The sequence below is a fragment of the Anopheles bellator genome, chromosome 2, assembly GCF_943735745.2.
Source record: "Anopheles bellator chromosome 2, idAnoBellAS_SP24_06.2, whole genome shotgun sequence".
Classification (NCBI taxonomy): Eukaryota; Metazoa; Arthropoda; class Insecta; order Diptera; family Culicidae; genus Anopheles; species Anopheles bellator.
This window is the reverse complement of record NC_071286.1, coordinates 40,187,648-40,207,629: the sequence shown is the minus strand read 5'-3', so window position 1 is coordinate 40,207,629 and position 19,982 is coordinate 40,187,648. Positions and strand designations below refer to the sequence as shown.

General features: G+C 49.7%; 1 protein-coding gene across 5 annotated transcripts in view; it reads right to left on the bottom strand.

Moving 5' to 3' along the window:
- LOC131211695 (mpv17-like protein) overlaps positions 1 to 19,982 on the bottom strand; it is a 125,004-nt gene that overhangs the window by 51,685 nt on the left and 53,337 nt on the right. The gene's annotated exons all lie outside the window — the stretch shown is intronic.

Below are 19,982 nucleotides of genomic sequence, written 5' to 3'. Positions count from 1 at the left end.
TCGGTTCGTCAGCCATTACAATTGATTTCACAATGACCGCTGCGATGCTGGAGGAAGCACAGCCCGGGGACAGCGGGGTGTTCCCAGTCCAACGCACTGGCAACAGGGCTCCGGGATGAGGGCATTTGTCGCAGCACGGGAAACTTCAACCAGCATAACGAGCGAAGGGACACCGGAAAGAAAAACGGATGGATGGCATTCCGACGAGCTAAAGGTTGTGCCGGGCACACGGACTGACCTTCGTCCTGCGGGGGATCTGTGCAAATACCGCTTCCCGGTTGGCGGTCACCGGAGTGACATCGCTCGGAGAGGAATGAAGATATCGATGCACCCAGCGCATGCTGCAGATGCTTTCACTTCGCATCCGTAACTCGAACTCGCCACAAAGCCCTCGATGGATGAGGCTGTCGCGCTAATGGCTTCAGGTCCAAGGTCCCTCACGTCTAACAAAGTAGTTATCAGCAGAATGGCCGGTTGGGCCCTCGGTTGGGATTTCGGGAAAAGCGATGGTATTAATCTTTGTTTGAGGAGACTCCGAAAAGGTTTCAGGTTTGCGATGCGGCCACCGTGAAGCAACCATTTGTGGCACCCATTTTGGGACAAGTGTGCGTGTAGTTCTTTAAAGTTAGTCTGAAACTTTAAATGGCCAGAGTAATGGCGGAAGATTTATAAGATCAGCCAAACGGGCCACATGTTGGGGAGTGCGCTTATTTATTACCTCACGTATGCCTAATCTGATTTAACACGGTGACCAAAAAGTAACGGAAATTACGAGGTGTATTTAAAAAGTTTGGATAAATTTGTATTTTCGTGGGCTACGTATGTTCGACAATTGATTTTTGTTTGTGGCGTTTGCTACTCATGTGACTTATGGTGACAAGTTCGGCCATTTTGAGTAATCAGTCAAGTTTTAATTGCTGTTTTGCGTAGACAAGATTTGGCTCATCGGCTATGGTTGTCTATTCCGAAAAATGGATGGCAAAGAATCTTTATCAAATTTGGTGTGAAAAACGAAATTAAGAGCGCGGACGCATTCCGAATGTTGACTGTGGCTTATGGTGAAACTATTTGGACCCAAAGCTGCGTTTATCGGTGGTTCAAAAATTTGTCAGAGGGCCTAGAAGATGTGCAAGACAAAGAGTCATGTTTTGGTCGAATGTGAACAGTTTGGCTTACAGTTTTCTTCGGGCATGGTTTCTATTTTTTATAATTTCTGAAACTATATAACAACGCAGTTTTATTCAATTTTGTGTGTGAAAAAAAAATTGATGCCAAAAAGGTTGAAAATGTTGCAGAAGGCCTTCGGTGCGCAAACTCTATCAAAAAGAGCAGTTTATAAGTAGTAAAAAATGTTCCAAGATAAATACGGCTCGGTCCATTCTTCTAAGATTAAACTAAAATGTTCCAAGAGAGTGAAACATCCACTGATGAGCAAAACGTCAATAAAATCAAAGAACTGGTGTTTTGAAGTCTGTCCGAGATCTCGCAGAGTTTGTTTGAATATCGAAAGGATCAGTGATATCTATTTTAAATGATCATTTGCTTTTTGCTATTCGCTAAACAACTCTAGAGGCCGCTCCGTGGACAACGTTTAGGATGTATAGAAGAGATAGAAACCGAAACGACTTTGCGGAATGTTTTGAAAACTAGAAAACAAACGTAGGCAAAAGTTTATTGCTCTACTTTCAGAGGAATGAAATGAATTTCAATAATAAATAGAATAGGATAAAAATGAAGCCTTTTTAGTTATAATCATACACCCGTTATTTGTTGACCACGGTAGTATTTTACGCCTTCCTTTCATCCAAAATTCTGTCACGAACTAATATAGCGGTGGCCACGCACCGGCCGTTGGCCGGCATTTCATTTTGCAAATGCATAAAACACGCGTTTTATGGATGACTCACGTAAACTTTGCGATTCAACATCGCGGATTTTCGACGATTTTCCTGAATCGCCCGAGTGGCGGTCAGGCTCTCATAACGCGTGTGCCGGCTCTAGCCATCCCGTGGACAGCTGCCGCTAAGCTGTCCCGGGGCTGAGCACATTTCAGCACTACTTTATGACGCCAATTCCGCGCTGCGGCTGCCGCGCGAAACCACGGTGGTGGGTAGTAAAGATTGCTTTAAAAAAATGCCACTAATTTCAGTGGCCATTTTGGTTGTTAATTTTTTTTTCAGAGGCAGAGAAACGCGCTGCCACGGTTCATTAAGCGAACCGGGCCGGCCCGAAGCGTGAAGGTGGCGCGGATGCAAATTATTCGACACCCCATTTCGTTGATGCACTTTTTAGCATCGCCCGGCCGTCCGTCAATTTTCGCACTCACTTTCGTCTCACGGTGGGGCACGGTCGTGTAAGGTGCACGGCGCGAAACCTTGGCACACCGAACCGGCCACGCCACGGATAATGAGGTGATGGAAAGTACATTTTACAGCCCGGCAATTTGCGTCTCGGTACACGGCGCGGTGGCGATGGCCGAGCCGAAATTGGCCCCGTCGGACAGCTTAGAGCGGCCCGGTAGATGGTGGGTTCAAGTTTCTCAACCCTCCACCGGCAACAATCAGCCACCCATCGGGCGGCAGCATCACGTTTACGGCGTAATGCGCGCGTTCGGTTGCAAATGCCAGACACGCTTATCTAATGATGATGGCTGATGAGATGCAGACGCGAAAGACCCGCGCGTTATCCGGCCCCGGAAAAGTCGGCACGCTGTCCCTTCCGCAAAGAACGCTGCCGACTAGAGCGTCGTCGTCGATAAGATTCATACATTCGTTACACGTGGTGGATAGTAACGCTAGATGTCGCAACGATGTCTCTGGAGGAAGCCCGAACCCTTGCGCAAGTGGGCGGCACTGGCGGAAACGATTAAATCAAACGACGCAGGAAGCCCAGCACGTTCCAGAAATAATGAAATGCGTGGGGCCATTACCGAAGCAATGGGACCGGGCCGAATTCACTGCCGGACGCCGCAACTGAGTCGGAATGGACCTCGGAGCGGCGGCCATCGAAATTGGAAGACCCCGAAACCGATAGCGGCCATTAGCGCTACGAAGACGTCAACGAGCATGCCACCAGATGCTTTTAATGATTGCCATAATCGAAAGCACTGTGCATGTGAGAGAGAGAGATGGCCGGGGACGTGATGAAAAAACCCACCGCACGAAGGTCACAAGTCATTAAGGCTTGACGCCCGGCGGGTTCCGGTGCTTTTTGCGTGAAACGGGTTGCGGCGACGATTAATTCGAATGATGCTCCTGAGCGGACGCGACGGTTTGTGAAATATTCATCGAATCGTTCGGAATCGGAAATCCCCGATGCAGCAAGCAATCGAATCGGTATCATCGGTCGATGATGTGTTGGCCGCTTTGTTGCATAACAACGATCGATTTGAGACATGTTTACTTAACCTGGAATCGCACCGAGCGAGATATCGGACCTGCAGGTTGGGCTGCCTTAATACGTTTATTTATTGACCCCGGGGCCACACTCTTGGGGACTTGATAGGGTTACGGGATAAGAGGGGACCTATTACGAAGGCTTTCAGGGCGGCCCCTAATGGCGCGGCAAGTGTTGCAAATGTTTCACCGTTGTTCAGATCCCCGGCGCGGATACATATTAAAACAATCCAGCAGTCGCAGCGCATTTAAAAAAAATGTCCAGGGCCTTTCTTGTGCCGGCCGAATCTACTTTCGTCGTCGTTTTTCGGGGCCGGATAAAGCGCGAACCGATAGACACTCGCGAGATGCTTCCAGATACATGCTGCCGACCTAATGCTCCCACCGATCCGAGCAGATGGTCCTCCGAGAGTAGGCTCGTACGAGAACCGCTTTTGGTCGCTTCGTTTCCGAGGCTCGATAAAAGGGCTGCCCGAGCAGATAACCTGCGCATAAATTTTCAATCTAATTTCCCAACACCGAAACAAACGGCGTGTCGCGTCGCATATCGCGTCGCTCGGTGCCGTTGCGATAAGAGCAAATGTTTCGGCTTTTATTGTTTTCGGGTGTCGGTGTGTTTGTGTTTCGGGGGCCGGTTATGTTGGCCACCAGGTCGACAGTGGCTGGAAAACTGTCCACCATTCAGCTCGCAGCAAAAGGGTTTTACTTTTTCTATTATGCGGTCAGACGGACATTTATTTCGGCTGAACCTGGGGTCCCGTCTCGAGTGTCGTCAAGCGCCGCGTACTGTTTGGCCGCGCCGCTGATGATTATAATTTAATCATCATTATAAATTCAACCCCGCGCCGTTGAATCCGGTTCAACCGACCGGACTGGGTTACTTGTTTTTTCTCATGTTCCCCCCGTCCTCCGAGAACCGGTACAGAAACGCCAGAAACAGGAATCCCTTTCTCTATCTGTGGAAAGGGCTAGGAACGGAAAACAAAAAGGTCATAGCGAAACATGAAACGCTTGACGCGGCCGCCGGATGGTTTCATCTTTCGTTCGCTTTTCCGCAATCTACCCCCGACCAAACCGGTGTGTCCCTTTCTCCCGGTGACGGATTTTTGGAAATCCTTTCGATACGACGCGGGCGACGGCGGCGGATGTTGTTGATGACGATCGCCGGCCGGCACCGGTCGCTAATGAAATTGTCGAACACGTTGTCGACGCAACGACAAACTACGTACGCTGGCCACCGTTATGCTGGCCAATTTATGCGCGCCGCCAACTGCTGGCGCCGGCTGCCGGGTGGAAACAAGTTTATGCTCCCAGAGACCCCCAGACATGGAAGAAATGGTAATGGTAATTGTATGATTATGAATCGATTTAAATGTGCCCGTGCTGCCATCCTGTGCCGGGGCGCCATTTCTCCACCAAATGATGGAGCGATCGCTTGGGGTGCCATTACTGGTCGACGATAGTTGGTCGACGAATATTCGAAGAAATTAAGCCCTTGAATTAAGCCCAAAACAGGGAGGTTATTTTTTATGCGTTCACGATTCCGGGTCCACTTTTATCGCCCAGTCCAGCGCTAGGGCGGTTGGGCGGAAATTGGAATGTTTTCCGTGGCCACCGGCAGAATGCGGAGAGCGGACCCTAATGGCATATTGATAGCCCGACCCGACAGCGTCCCGAAGTCGGACGCCCCCGAAAAAGGGTTAGGTTAGCAATTGTTGGCAATTGTTTGCCGGAAGTACTTTACATATGTTCTAGTCCCGACCGGAGGGAGCCAGGCCAGGAAACAATGCTTGATTTATGGGTAAGTACAGCGCGGCGGATAGGAGCCGCCTGGCCAGGAATGGAAAGTGGCAGCGGCGCGGGGCGGCATATTTGGCTCATTATTGTAGGGAATAAAATTTACCGGCCTTCCGGAATACATAATCATAGCGAGAAACGCTGGTTGAAAAGATCCACGGCACTCCGGAGCCGCAAGAACAATTGCCGGTTGGAAATGATAATGAACACAAATGGAAATCCTTTGTAAATTAGATTTAAATATACAATTTTTATTAGATGATTGGTAGGTTACACGGTTCCGTGAATTCCTTCCACCACATTCACTTTAATTTACAGATTATTATTCAAGTGGAAACGAATGTGTAAAAGTTGGGCGAGTTGAGCCCTTGTGGAGTGTCGGCTGCGTGTCGTAAAGCTTACAATGTATTCAAATTGCAAACTGGGTTAAGCGCTGTGCTCGGTGGCTAAATAGCGCGGAACCGTTCTCCGGAAAGGTCAATCGCTAGTGGTGCTAGTTTTACGTCATCCACCACCTCCCGGGTTGGGGTTCCCAATGAACCAACGCAGCATAAATTTGATTGCCCATCTACAACAACGATACACAACTTTCGAATGGGGTGTCTCTGTCGGGTGCGACTCAAACCATAAGAGTGGTCCAAAAGTAGCTTCTCATTTTATTAGCTCATTCCCATGCGATATAGCAGCACTCGTAGTGGCCATAGGGTAATGTTTTCACTCTTTCCGCGGGTCTTTCCGCAGTGAGAAAAACCATCTGTCCTGCTGCAGTAACCGGGGCAAGTAATCATAAAATTGGCTTACTTGGCCGTTTTGGAATCGCGAATCGCACTTACCACGCTCTGTTGGACACCGGTGGAGGTTAATGACACGGGTGATTTTTTGCACGGCCTTATTTCGTGCTTTTGCATCGGTTTGCAGTGCACAAAAACTGCACAGGCCCTCACGGTGTTTAAATTCCCCAGCATTGGCATGACTGACCGCAGCATTCTGGATGGGAATGGTTCGTGGTTTCCAGTCGAGATTCGAGTTCGGGTCCATGATTTTAGGGGGGCTAATGTGCCGACGTTGCTACCACAATTTGTTCGGAGGAATTTAATAATCAAATTGTGTTGACAGTTGACAGGCTGAGGCATTCAAATCAGGAATTCCACCGGCAGGCATAGTTTCACATTTGAAAAAAAGCTACAATATCTGTTCAATCAATTAATTCCTCAATTGACGTGAAAAATAGAACGTACATATCAAGTCCGGTGTGTGGAAAATGGAGCACTTCATTGTCGTCCGTTTAAACATTGCAACCGTGTGAGTTTTGTCGCACTTTAATAGCTTGCCGTAAGTGTGAACTAGGTTCTCGAACCTTCTGCTGTAGGTTGTTAATTCTCAGGATGAAGTAACATCGTGAAACCGATTTTACTGTCAATTATCGGCGATGAGCCTCCGCTCGATGGATTCAGCTGGCGGAACCACCAAAGGGCCCACACTCAATCCATGCAATCCGCTCATTCGCTGCGGCCTCGACTCGCAAGACCCGCCCGCTAATGACAACCATCCCTTTCCCGGGTGCTTTAAATTTAACCGCGCGTACCCTCACCGTTCGTTCGGCGGTAATCAAATCACTTCATCAATCTTTCTCGATCTCGCCGAGATCTCATTATACTCCAATTTCCCTTCGGCACGCGGGACGGGGACCCGCGTGAAGTCGGCGGATCAATTCCCCGAAGGTTGGATTAGCGCAGCCGGCGGAATGGAAGCTCGATAGCTCGTTTAACCTGAAACCCCAAACTACTCTACTGCGGGAGAGGAGCGCGCGAGGATATCGAAGCTGATTGCGCGGCGAACGCGAATTTCTTTCGTCCGGATTTCGGGCGAAAACATGGGCGGGTTGCTGGGGTGGTGGTCCCCGGCTACGAAGGCTACGTGGGCCGGCGCCGGAGTATGCGCCGGTTCTTACTAATTTCACGAGCTCAATGAATCAATTTAATTTAATAACACACTCCTTCTACAGCCGGCCGTTTTCCCAGTTCGCCTTTTCCACACGCGCCCCGCGCCGTGACCGGAGGAGTGGGTCCGGAGTGGCGGCGCCAAGCGCAGGAAAAGTATCTCAGGGCGGCCCGTCGGCCAAAAGGCCACCCGCCCGCCCGCCGACGGGGAGGTGAATGAAATGTGAGAAAAACGTTCGTGAGGAAAGAATAACGGACGAGAGTTGGAGCGAGAGTTAATATCCGATGGCCTCTGGGGTACTCGAGCTCGTCGAGGCCGCCGTACGTGGCACAGGCGAGAAGAGATCGGCCATCTTTCGCACAAATGACGTAACTCAACTGACTGACGCAGCTAAAATCCTACGTAGGACGTTTGACCTACCTAGGCGTGTAAAGTAGCACCACAAGCCTGTCACAATCTGAAACAAAAGTATTTCCGGAACACAAATATCGAAGAATTGGACAACCAAGAGTAAGCGCATCGGTATTCGTTAAAAATGTTAAACTCAAGCGGCGATATGATTTTGTGGTTAGTCTTATAGTTTTGGTCCAATGTTGATAAAGCAGTCGAGAACACTCGCTGTTGGTAAAAAAACAACATTGTTACAGAAAGCAACAGAGATTAATATTGTATTGGCCGGCAGTAATATTGGCCAATACCCGGACCATAACGCCTTGATTGCCGAGTGTTGTTTTCAACACAGGGGATGAAGAGTACCGAGCCTACGAAAGAAAACGACCTTTTTTGTTCAAAATGGGATTTATTTGTTAACGTTGTCTCGATCAAGGTCTAAACAATCATTCCAACGTCGCTCAAACATTTCAATAGCTAAAAGTGAACGATTTTTTCGTTTAGCCTCAAAATAGGTGTCTGTTTCAGCGATAACCCCATTCCAATGAGCAGAGGTCTTTTAACAGTCAGAAGTCGCTGGAAGGCACATCTAGCGAATAGGGAGGATGTGGGAGCAATTCGAAGTTCTATACAGACTTTTAACATGGTGTATTGTCTGGTTGAAACAAAACCCTTTTCTTTGCCATTTCGGCCTTGAAATGGTCCAATGACTGTACATAGTGTTCACTGTTTTTTTTATCTATCACTCAAAACTCTGTTGTTTCTGTTGAAGAGGAGTCCTTATAACTCTTCGGAAGCCATTGCTTCACTTGGACAATATTTTATCCCATCAAAAAGAGTTTTAACTTTTAAACGCGAAACTATGTTTGTTTCATGCTTTTGAAAATAACATGCTCATAAACTTATGAGTCTTATGACACTGAAAGTTAGTGCTAACTAAAAATATGTTAGGCCTGACGCTTTTCAGTCCCTGTGTTACTACTCTTGTACTACTGCTCCCTACATTGTTTGACCTGCCAGCATTTTTCCGGTCGAAAAGCTCGGAAGGCGAAAAACAAACGAACCATAATTTGACTAAATATTAATGGACTTTATCTCCGAACTGCTGCGCTGATTGGAGTGTGACTCAAAGTGACTCACCGGCAGATAAAGCGAATCATCGTTTCCACACGGCTGTTGTCGATGATTATTGCATCAGCTTGTGTACTCGACTCCAAAATCCCGGAGGTGCCAACAACGGCCGCCGGTGAATCAGCAGTACGCGCGCGGGGGACTTGTTTAAAGAGATGATGCGGCGTTTATAGTCTCCTCGAAAGAAGTTTCTTCCAATCATCGCCGGTGTTGGCGGTGGCTAATGCCTACGGAATGTCCCGTGGCAGTTCGTGGAAGGCCAACAGTATCGCGAAGGCGCAACGTTTTGTTTCATTTCTATTGCGTAGGAATCACGCACAATAGAAGTCAGTGGGCATCCAGCGAACTCCGGCAACCGAACTTGCTCTATTGTTGACGAGACATAATTGAAGTGGCAGATTCGTGATGAATGCGGTGCGAATGCTTCCCACCCGATGTCCCTGCCTTTGTCTAGTCTGGCCACCTAAGACCTCCGGCAGCACTTTCGGGGTTTGCAATCCTCCTGGTCTCCTCCGAAACCCACAAACAGCACGGCAGCCCTTCGGGCATATTGCAGCGATTTCCAGCGACATGTGTTCTAATGGGCCTCTGCGCCCTAACGAAGTTTGATGCGCCATTGTGTGCGCAAAGCCCAACGCATCCTTGTGCAGTGCAGTGCGCCATGAAAGCACCGGGGACATCCCTGTCCCTGAGCTGAAATCTGGCCCGGGTCCGTCCGTGTAAGTGTGGCTGGGAAGAATAAATTCTAATTACTATGCCGAGTGGCTTAATTGCGTTAAAGGAAACATAAAAGCCCATCCTTCGCGTTAATTGATCCTTCCTTACCTAAGAGGCCTAGCTTGGAACCAGGGTTTCCGTTGCCACAATCGCTCCCTTTTTGCCGTTCAGCCACGCTCGCCTTGTGTAAGTCTCTTCGGAAAAGGGATTCGCCTCGGCCTCGGCATTGTTATTTCACGATTTTTTTTTGCTCCGTATTCCCGTCGGGCCGTCGAGAAGATGGTATTTAAATTCAATACCCGAACCGCTCCGCTGTTGCTGCAGCATAATCGTACCCTTGAGTGTTAAAAATTTATTACCACTTCGCTTATTTATCGATCGTTCCAGTCGATGCTCGGACCATCGACCGGGCCGGGACCGGGAGGGATAGCGAAGGCGCATTAGGGCTGGCTCTCTGGGGTTGATGGTTCAGTGAAGCGCATGAAGGCAGCAACGCGTTTCCTCGATCGATCTCTCGCCGCTGATCGGTCACGCTTGTATACACATATCCTTTTTTTCATTATTATTATTTTTAGGCTCCGCAACCGAACCGCTTTCGACCCGCTGCGGTCGCTCCGCTCGCAGTCCCGGAACGGAACAAAACGGCCGCAGCATATGGTTAATTATGAAAAATGATTGATTTCAAAAGTATTTCGCTGGAGAATATGGCAGAGTGGAGAACCTGACTAGCTCGCTGGCTCGCTGGCGGGTTTTTGCTCGCCTTAGCCCTTTTTTTCTGTACCGCTCCTTTCGAGCACGGGGCCTCGTTTGTGCAGAACCGAGAGAATCGAGAGTTAAGTTCGGTGCGAAATCATCCATTATGGTGTGGGCTACCTTCATCCTTCCTCGCGGAGGTTAAACGAGAAACCGAGGGCCTGCATAACTGCCAACTCACCGTCTGGCAATCAATATTTCGCCTTCGTGGCCCAGTTCTAAGCCGGGCCCCGGGGCCGCGTAATGGCCTGACATACGGCACACGGTGGAACGGGCCAGCCGGATCATCGGAGAGAGAGCAAAAAACAACGTTGCTCGTCCATCTTGGGCGCCCCACTCTATGATAAAAACGTCGATGAAACAACGATTGTTGCGAATGCCAAACCAAAAAATCGAATCGAAAACTGTCCATTGGCGTGCCTTGAGGTCGACCGAAAACGCACGCTCGGTGCAATAACGCGCCCAGCAATGAAACCGTAAAAATATCATTTTACATTACTTTGATGTTTTTCAATCACTGCCGAACCCGGCCTCGCCGGCCCGGAATGGCAATCCGGATACCGGTCGGTCCCATTTCTCCCGTGCGAACCGAGCGAAATCCACTCAAGTGCCATAAATCAATCGAAATGGCATCCATTCGCTTTTTTATGGCATCCCAAAACTTCAAAGTTCCATTCCGTTGAATGCTACAAATCTTGCGCTACAAATCACACACGGGCACACAGACACCGTGCATCCATTGCGCGGGCCAGGTGCCCCGCAGGAAAATAAAATGACTGCAATCCATCCTCTTGATATTTGATACATCACGCGAACAGTTTTCCTGAAACTCACCGGCCCCGGAATTATGTTTTCCTAGCTGCGGCACCGCCCACCAGTGTGGCCGACTGCCGGCAGCCGTGTCCTGACGGTGACACCGGTGACAGCGCGGGCAATCAAATTTCAATCCTCACTCATCCCGCGAACCCGGCCAAACGGATCAAGCCGACGACCCCGAGAATCTCTCGAAGCAGACGGAACGGGAAGGGTCTTCCTTTGATGTTCCCCGGAAGGCCGGGGGGCTTAGGATTAAGGCGGCCAGGCGGGCCGGGCCATCGGAGCGGAAAATCGGGTCGGCGCAGAGCTGGAAGCCGGAGACGGAGAGTGACACACCGACAGTGGGACGAGGACCGAAGTGAAAGTGTCGGAAAGGTGTGAAAACACTCGCACAACCGTTTTCAGCGGCACACCGATCCGTCCTTGGCGAGGGATGCCGAAGGACACACCTTCCGGTTTACATATTAATCATTTTGCGGTGCGGTGCGCAGTCGGGGCGGGACAGGATATTTGATATGTACCATTTCCATTGTGGCCATTGTTGTTTACCCGACGGAAAAACTCGTGCTCAGTTTCCGAACCCGCGAAGACCGACGGGAGCGTGTTGGGTTTACGATCCTTTCATCAAGATTGGCAAAAGATTTCATGCACAAAACACGGACAGACGGAACTTAAACTCATTACTGCGTAGCTGTAACATGAACAACGCGGTACTGAGCTGCTGATTGTCAAGTGGGAAAAGTATCAGATTTCTACCGAGCACCGTGACGTTACTTTTAAAATCTCAAACCACGCCTCGGGTCGCGTGTCGTGCAAAATAGCATCGTAAAAGAACGGTAACAACCAATCCCATTTCTCAAACGTAGTTTGATGTTCGCAACGTTTTAGCTCAAGGTGTACAAGCATGAATTTGCTTATCGGTGGCTTTGGCTGTCAATGTAGCCCTCGTCATAAAGCTACGTGGACATTCTGATATCAAAGGAACACATCCTTATAGAAGACGAACTAAATAATCTTCAGAAGCGCGCTTAATGGCATGGGGAAGAACTATTAGAACGGACGGACTTCCGATCACTGCCTCAAAAGATAATCGTCGCAAACTCCCAGAATTGATTTGATTTAAAAATATCCGCCAATCACTCAATAGCGTATTGCGTACCAAATTCGAGTATCCCAGGAACGTGTTGCTGTAAGAAACCTGAAGAGAAACGGCATGGTTTCGACAACTGTGAAAGGAATTCAACGTAACACAAAACAATTTTTTGTCTGCTGCTTACGTTTAAGGAGATTTGAACATGTCTACTTTTGTTTTTAGTAAACAAGAAATGCTTGTCCTAGCTTATGAGCCTGCTCTTGGACGTGGCGGGCACCTCCGAAAAGGTTCGACACTGACCCTCAAAATCGATTGCACGGCCCAATCGCCATGGCTGAAAAACAATGCTCCGTGTCTGGTGGGATCAAAAGGGCTTGATAAGTACTACTCAAATCTGCTGAACCGATTGATACGCTACGCCACAAACAGCAACCATCATCTGGTTTTTGGTTTCTTTTGGCTTCTTCTGACACATTTGGCAAATACTATGAATAAAGTAGAGTATTTCATTTTAATTCAATGAACTTATGTTTTCTTTAAAAAAATCTCGATAGAACCGTAAAACGAATTCTGAACCTTCCAAAATGATGGTGAAAACCAAAGCATTTCAATAAAAACAAAATAAATTAGATAAATTAACTAATTCAAACGAAAACTAAAGAGCGACACATGAAAATAATAAATGATCTTTTATGGAATGAATATGTGAAAGAAATATGAAAACGAGAACTTTTCTAACCGACCCCGTCACCAGCAGCTCTTTGATCGAAACTAAAACTTCAATTGTTTAACACTTGAAACCCCACAGAAGAACTGCAGAGGGTTTGGTTCGAGGGGTGTGCCACCACGAAACACGTGCCCGGGCGGTGCGGTGTGTACACGTTTCCGTTCGAGCATGGTGACAGTCGCAGGCTAAGTGACTAATTGCGTGGACAAACAACCATAACTACGACCCCTTCATTTCGGCGCTGCTTCGTTGCCCAACTTCGACGTCCTGTAGCGGAAAGGACCGCGTCACGATGCATCCGCGGGTATCTGGTACCCAAACGCAACATTCTTACAATATTCTGTTTGGTGGTAAAAAATTAGTACGCCAGCATTGTTGTTAATTATGATAAGAATTCAAATTGTGGCTAATTAACTAATGCGCGCCCGGCTGCAGCTAATCACATCCGCCGCTTCGAGAAGCAACGGAAGCCGGTCCTTCACGACGACGACGACGACGGGGCAGCATTTGACGGCCGAAGGAAATGGTTCGTCAGCGGCCAGGCTGCAGCAGCAGCGCGTCCCGTCACGCCACTGAACCGTAATAAATCATGGATGTCATATTAAATCGCATTACACACCGCCAGCCGGTCGGACCTAGGGGCCTCCCGGTCTGGTAAACAACGCAACTCCACATGGCATCCGTTCCTTCCGATGCTACCCACAGCAGCAACAGCAGCATGTTTTTGCCATCGAGCGACCCGAGCCCACCCAAGGACCCGGTAAAAATAGGCAGAGGCCCTCACATAACGGCGCAGACCCCGCCGCAGCTATCTGTAAACATTTAAATCGAATTGAAAACCGGGCGGCGTCTTTCGTAATCGGCGTAAGCCCATCGGCAAATAAAAGGTCGCCAAAAAGGTTCCGTGCCACGGAGCCACGGGCACCGGAAGTGCGTAACCAACGATTAAATGACGGAGCAGATCACATCTTGCTCCGGGGATTAACGCCGCGAAGTGGCACTGAAAAGTACGAAGAATGGGAATTGTTTGGCGGAAACTGGAGCCCGGAGCCCGTTGGAAAATGCAGAGCACCGAATCGAGCCGGAACCTTCGTAGAAGCTCCACCGGCGAGGCCGTGTTTGAAGACGGTTTAGAGCGTTGATAAGAGAGTGGCCTGCGCGGGGATCTATGTTTACCTAGTGGGCCCGGCCATGTCGCTGCAGCTCTCATCAATAAACAAGGACAGGAAAGTTTTGTTTGGATTCAATTCTGACGACAGAAATTGGAGCTGTAAATAGCGGGATTAGGCGGCGACGGTACGCGCGGTACGGGAATTATTGCCGCGTGGGCCGCCCTGGCTGGCCCCTCGATCGATAGCACTCCATGGCCCGCCGTGGAGTTCACGAGGAGTTCGCGGGCTGGACAAACCCGCGCCCCGCAAACCAAGCGGCCAGATAACGAATCCGCCGGTTTATGGGTGCCATTAAAGTTGGAGCCGCCGGAAATTGTGTGGCCGGAGTAATACGATATTGCTGTTTATTGGAGTAACAGCCGGCACGGCACTCTGGGCTGGGTTGGGCCTCACAACCCTACGGATCCATGGGATAAATTCAATTTCCGACCCGACCAGACCGCTGCGGCTGCACCGTGCGCGGACGCGGAAGGACTTACCTGATTGCTTTTCGGACCATCCGGTACGGGTGGGTGGATGGGTGGGTGGGATCGGAGGGTGGTGGCCCGACACACCGACCGACCGAGGGGTCGCAATTCCGCTGAAAGCAGCAGCAGCGAAAAAACCAAACACAAACGCGAAAAGGTGGAACGGATCAATTAAGAATTTTTACTTGTCATACCATAAAGATTTATGGCGTTCTTCGCGTACGGCTCCGGCTCGGCTCGGGTTCGCACCCAAGTGCCGATCACCGGAAACAGTACGGTAAACGGGATGAGGAACTCCTAAGCCCGTGCGGTTGGCGCAGTGGAGTGGACTTTGTACTTGAAAGAAATTGCCCAAATCAAGGTTATGCCCAAATGGCGGATGTTTGGCCAGTTCGACGTCACAGCGCTACAGTAATAGGTGTCTAATAATCTTGACCCGGATAACATTCTCTCTGCCATTCTTAACGAGAGCGCGGGTCAGCGCTGGTTGTTCCACTACAGATTTTGTTCTTTAAGTCCCTGTCATCTGGGACATTTCCCCGCGATTTGGAAGGAATCTAGGATGATTCCCATCCATAAGAAGGGCAGTAGGGAGTGTTGTGTCGGAATAGTTGTGTCGAAGCACCTGCAGTCCTGCTCAAAATCCTACATCTTTGACCAGGAGCATGGCTATGTTCCGCTTAGATCCGTTCAGACAAACCTTCTCAATTTTTTGAAAGGTTGCTATTCTAATATTGACAAAGGTCTGCAAGTCGTTGCTTGTGTGGTGGTTCTATTCGTATTTATCTCTCCGCGCCATTCGTGTTAAAGTTGAACGGTCCTTGTCTTATATGTTCAGCAATGTCTCTGGAGTTCCACAAGGAAGCAATCTGGTACCTTGTTTTTGTTATTTATAAATGATCTTTCTCTTCAACTTCCAGAGTGTCATCTAATGTATGCTGACGATCTAAAATTGTTCTGTCTAATTGTCAGGTTCTGCAGGTTATGATTGCTCGTCTCGTATCTTGGTGTGATTGTAACAGCAGGTCCCTTAATGTCAGCAAGTGTCATGTCATCTCATTTGCCAAGCGTTCTGTTCCAGTTGTATTTAGCTATGGCATTGGCTCAGCAGTTGTTCCGCGAGTTGGCGTGATTCGCGATTTAGGTGTGACGTTGGATGCGAGACTAAGACTGTATGTTCACTATGCTGATATGATTCACGCCAACCGCATTTCGGGCTTCGTTATACGTATGTCTTCCGAGTTTCGTGATGTGATCTGTCTTAAAGTTCTGCAAAACTGTTCCTGTTCGCCACTTAAGACGTTGGCATGACATGGAGATCAGAAACGCTCCACGAATTCCTGTTGTGGGTCACAACGATCCTTTATTGGGTATGTGCCGTACGTATAATGTTTGTTCGTCTCATATTGACCATAACATGTCTATTCGTCGGTGTCATCTTTTCCTCGATCTCGCGTCCTTTTTACATCCGGTTATCGGCTTTTATTCTCGCCTTCGCCAATATCAGCTTTAGATTTGCTAGCGTTTTTTAACTTAGCCAAGTCCTTTTGTCAACTAGGCTCTGTTGGCTTTTTGTTATTTTTTACTAAATAAATAAATAAATAAATAATGCGCCGCAATAAGGGAAACTGTAACATTAAGCCGTTGTCCCACCTAATTGTTCATGGCTCGTCCGTAGATCGTCCTGGCAGTTGGTTAATAAAACTCTGTCTGTCACGACCGGACCATCAGTTGGAACAACAAACTGGTCCAAAAATTATTGTGATGTGTTCGAAACACTACTCCATGGGGCAAAGTCCAGTTTATGGACCCCTGACTGATGTGAAGAATCGGAAGGATACTCACACAAAATTGCGTATAGCCCTTACCTTGACTGAACCCTGATTGCTCTGGGGGAACTAAATTTGACGCATTGTTGACAATTGGTCAGCACACGTCGAAAAAAGTAATGCAACAAGAACACGGCACCACAAGGTATTATTCTGGGCACCGGCCACATTTCAGCTGCCGCCGGTGCTTACTTTTCTTTGCCCTCTAACATAAAGTCCGGCATACACAGGCGGGGCTCTTCCGGTCCGGAGCCACGGTGTGCGGTTGATAAATGAGCCAAGTAATTAATGAAAATTACTAAAAATGCACCTTCCGTGGCCACGCTTAACTGTGGAAAGGGAAATTGAAAGGTAAACACTATTCCGGGCCCACACCAACAACAAATAACAATCAGCAGTCAGCATGTCACACCGAGAGCACCGAAGCCTCGAAGTTGGTCGGAAGAAGGAAGAAAGTAGTGTCAATAAAAAAAACAAGGAACGGACACAAAACTAGAACTGCAACCCCTAATGACCAATTCTTGTATTGTCCAACACTCGGCTCGGCTCCCCCGGATGTGGCGGAGGATAATTTATTGTCCCCGTTCTCCCCGCCCCGCGGGGGTGGGTCGATAAGGCGGGCCAGGACGGGCCAAGGATAGCTCCCCTGCACCCCACGCATACACCCACAAGTTGGACCACAAAGTTTTCCTCGCTCCCGTTCCGGGCGGCAAATATTTTATAGACGACTTTTACGATCGACTTTTATTGTTTCGCTTCCGCTGCGCTGTGCTTACAATGTGTGCGCTTTACAGCCGTCAGCGTCTGCGTTGGCAAAAAGCCGTTTCCACGAGAACCGCAAGCGAGTCGGAAAAGTTGAAGATTTCCTCTCTACCGAGCGCGCCCCTGGAATGGGTCTTCTGGTGCGGAAAACCGACCCCTAGCTCCGTGAATCGATCGATCGATCGATGCCCGATCGATTCCCCGGTTTGTAGGTCGCAGCAGCGTAAAGGCATAAATCTTTCCAGATAAATCATCCACGAAGCGCGACCTCACGAGAAGCGCTTTTCCGTGTGACGTGTGTTTACGTTGAATCGCTCCCCTGATCGGGGTGTCTCTCGGCTAGGTCCGCGCCAGGTCGAAGTGTCGATGCCACTTTCGAATGTGCCGTTCAGCGAGGCGAAAGAGTTCTGTCTTGCGAAAGACGCTCGCTCGGGTGCTTCTAACCGACTCCGAAAACCCCCTCCCCGTGCCAAAGCCACAAAGTTTTGATAAATTGATTTCACTTGGGGTCCTTTCGGTCCTGAACCGCGCCTCGTCGGAATGGCGGGGGGGACGGCAATAAATCATGCTCAGGATACTGAATTTAATGCTTCGAAAATGAGATTAACACGGGCAGAGCAAACGCAAAAGCATAACCGGCAGACGCGAAGCGACCGGGCCGGTAACGAGTTGGGTGTCCCGAGCGCTCGCAGGAACGTAAAATGCTCACTTTTTTGGTGGCTCTCCTTCGGATCGGGCGGGGCAAGGACCGAGGATTAGAGCCTCGCCCGGAGACTTGAGAATTGGGCCAGCTGTGCGCAAATTATCGCTTTTATTTATCTTAAGCAGTCGGGCGTTGTTTACGTTCTTCCGCCAACGTTACGCCAACTATCGCTGCAGTTTGGGCCGCAAGATTTATGTTTACGGTGTGTGTGTGTGTGTGTGGAAGAATTCGAGGATTTGTTCAGCATCGACCGAAACATATTGCTGCCATGTGCCGGGGTGCCACACTCGGAGATGTCCAATTAACGATTGCATCGGGAAGCAATAGAAGTGAGAATTTCGAAGCCGTTGCCTTGCGGTGCGGTTGTCGAAGCCTCATTTCACGCTCCATATGCTGCCGACGGCATTACATTTTTAGTTTCCGCGTTCAAAATCATAAGACGTGCGTGAAGAGGACACACCGTGGTGGTTTCCGGTTACCACGAGCTTGGTCTGAACGACTAATTCTGCCTGATTCTTTTATGTTGCCGCGCCACCTCACCGGGGACGAGTGTTAGACGCGAGGCAATGTCCTTGGCTGGCCCAAGTTTCGCATTGCAGAAGAAACCCCGTCCAGAAGTCGACCCTGAAGTTGGTCGAAGAATGTAGCACGGATCGCGTTCCGCTACATATCGATGCCCGGGAGCTCCCTGGACTTCCCGACGGTTCCAGACCAGACCGCGCGCTCACCAATTACAGGAAACCCAAACCTCAGGTTCCCACCCGCTAGGACCGCTCGCAGGACTCGGGCGCAGGCGAAACTTTCATTCCACTTCCCACAAATCCCATTTCCGGTCCGGGGTGGGTTGAGAATTTTCCAAACTATAATTAGAGCTGGAAAATTTAAGTGGAATTCCTAATGAATCGAGAAACGAAGTACACCTTCGCCTTCGGGGCCGGCACCCAACCTGTAAGTGGGGAAAAACTTCCCGGAACGCTCCCTCGGTGGAGTGGTGAAACTTTTCTTTGATTCTCCGGTGTTTTTTTTTTTATTGCTGACTCCCGCGTGGTGTCCGACCTGGACCTGAAGCACGATTCCACCGAAAATCGGTCTCCCCCCCCAACAAACAATGTATGATGATAATTTGTGCTGAATTGGTGGCGCCCCTATCGCCGTGGTTCCTCGCGGCCACGGAGCACGCGCTCTCGTCCCGTCCTTCCGTCCGACCGACCGCTTGGACCCCGGGTGGGCCTATCAATTAAAACTTTTCCTCCATCTTGACGGGACGCCGCGTCGCGGGCTCGTACCCGGACCGTTTGCGTTTGAAGAAGAAATTAAGTTTTAATTATAAATGACGACCCCGGTGCCCGGTCCGGACCGGACCGGAGGGGCTATCGTCGGCTGTCGGAGCGATATGATGGGCCTCGCTTTATTGCTGGCCATTCGACCGGGGCCGAGGCCTCGAGGCGAGCCGGCCCCTGTCAATGGTGTAGTTTCGCACGAACGAACATGACATCATACACGCAATAATAATGGCCATAAGAGTTGTTTTAATAGTTGGATATTAATGGGAACGTCTCGTCCGGCCGGCCGACCGACCGACGGAGCGATGGGCCCCCTCCGGCACACGGCCTAATGGATTAACAGTGGGCGAAGGGCGAATAAAACGATGGAGAAATAGGGAGCGAGAGAGCGAGAAAACACACACGAAAAAAACGGGGCAAAACACGGGGACTATGATTGACCAAAGTGAGTGTGCGGGGTCGGTCGGTGCCACAGCTGACAGGTGGGCCGCGAACCGAAGACAGAAGCGAAGAGAAGAAATCCCGAAATCCCGGGTGTCCCCGGGACCGGAGCCTGGCGGGACAGCGATAAAGGAGGCAGGAACGACGAAGCAACCGGCGAGGCAACACCCGGATAGGAGCACGGATAGGACGGCCCGACGACGGAAAGGGCGCGGTCCGGCGCGGTCATTTCACACCGTCCAATTGCTACCGGACTTTACCTTCTGCTCGCTTTGCCCATCCGCCGCCCGGTCGATACCGTTGGCCATGGACGTCACGGAGTAGCGTCTTCGAAACATATGCGCGGTTCCGTTGCTTCTCTCGGCATCGGCGGTTCGCCTTTAATGCCGCCTTCCGGCTGGCATCGCGCGATGTCGTGGAGGCGAATATTTACGATTCAATTTCGGTTGCCATTTAAATTTTTGGCTCAAACCAAGTTTGGCCACCAATTGGCCCAGGCCGGCACCGGCCATCTGACGCCAAGCCGTGTGAGGATGAAGACGTTCGGTGGACGACCGGCGTAATG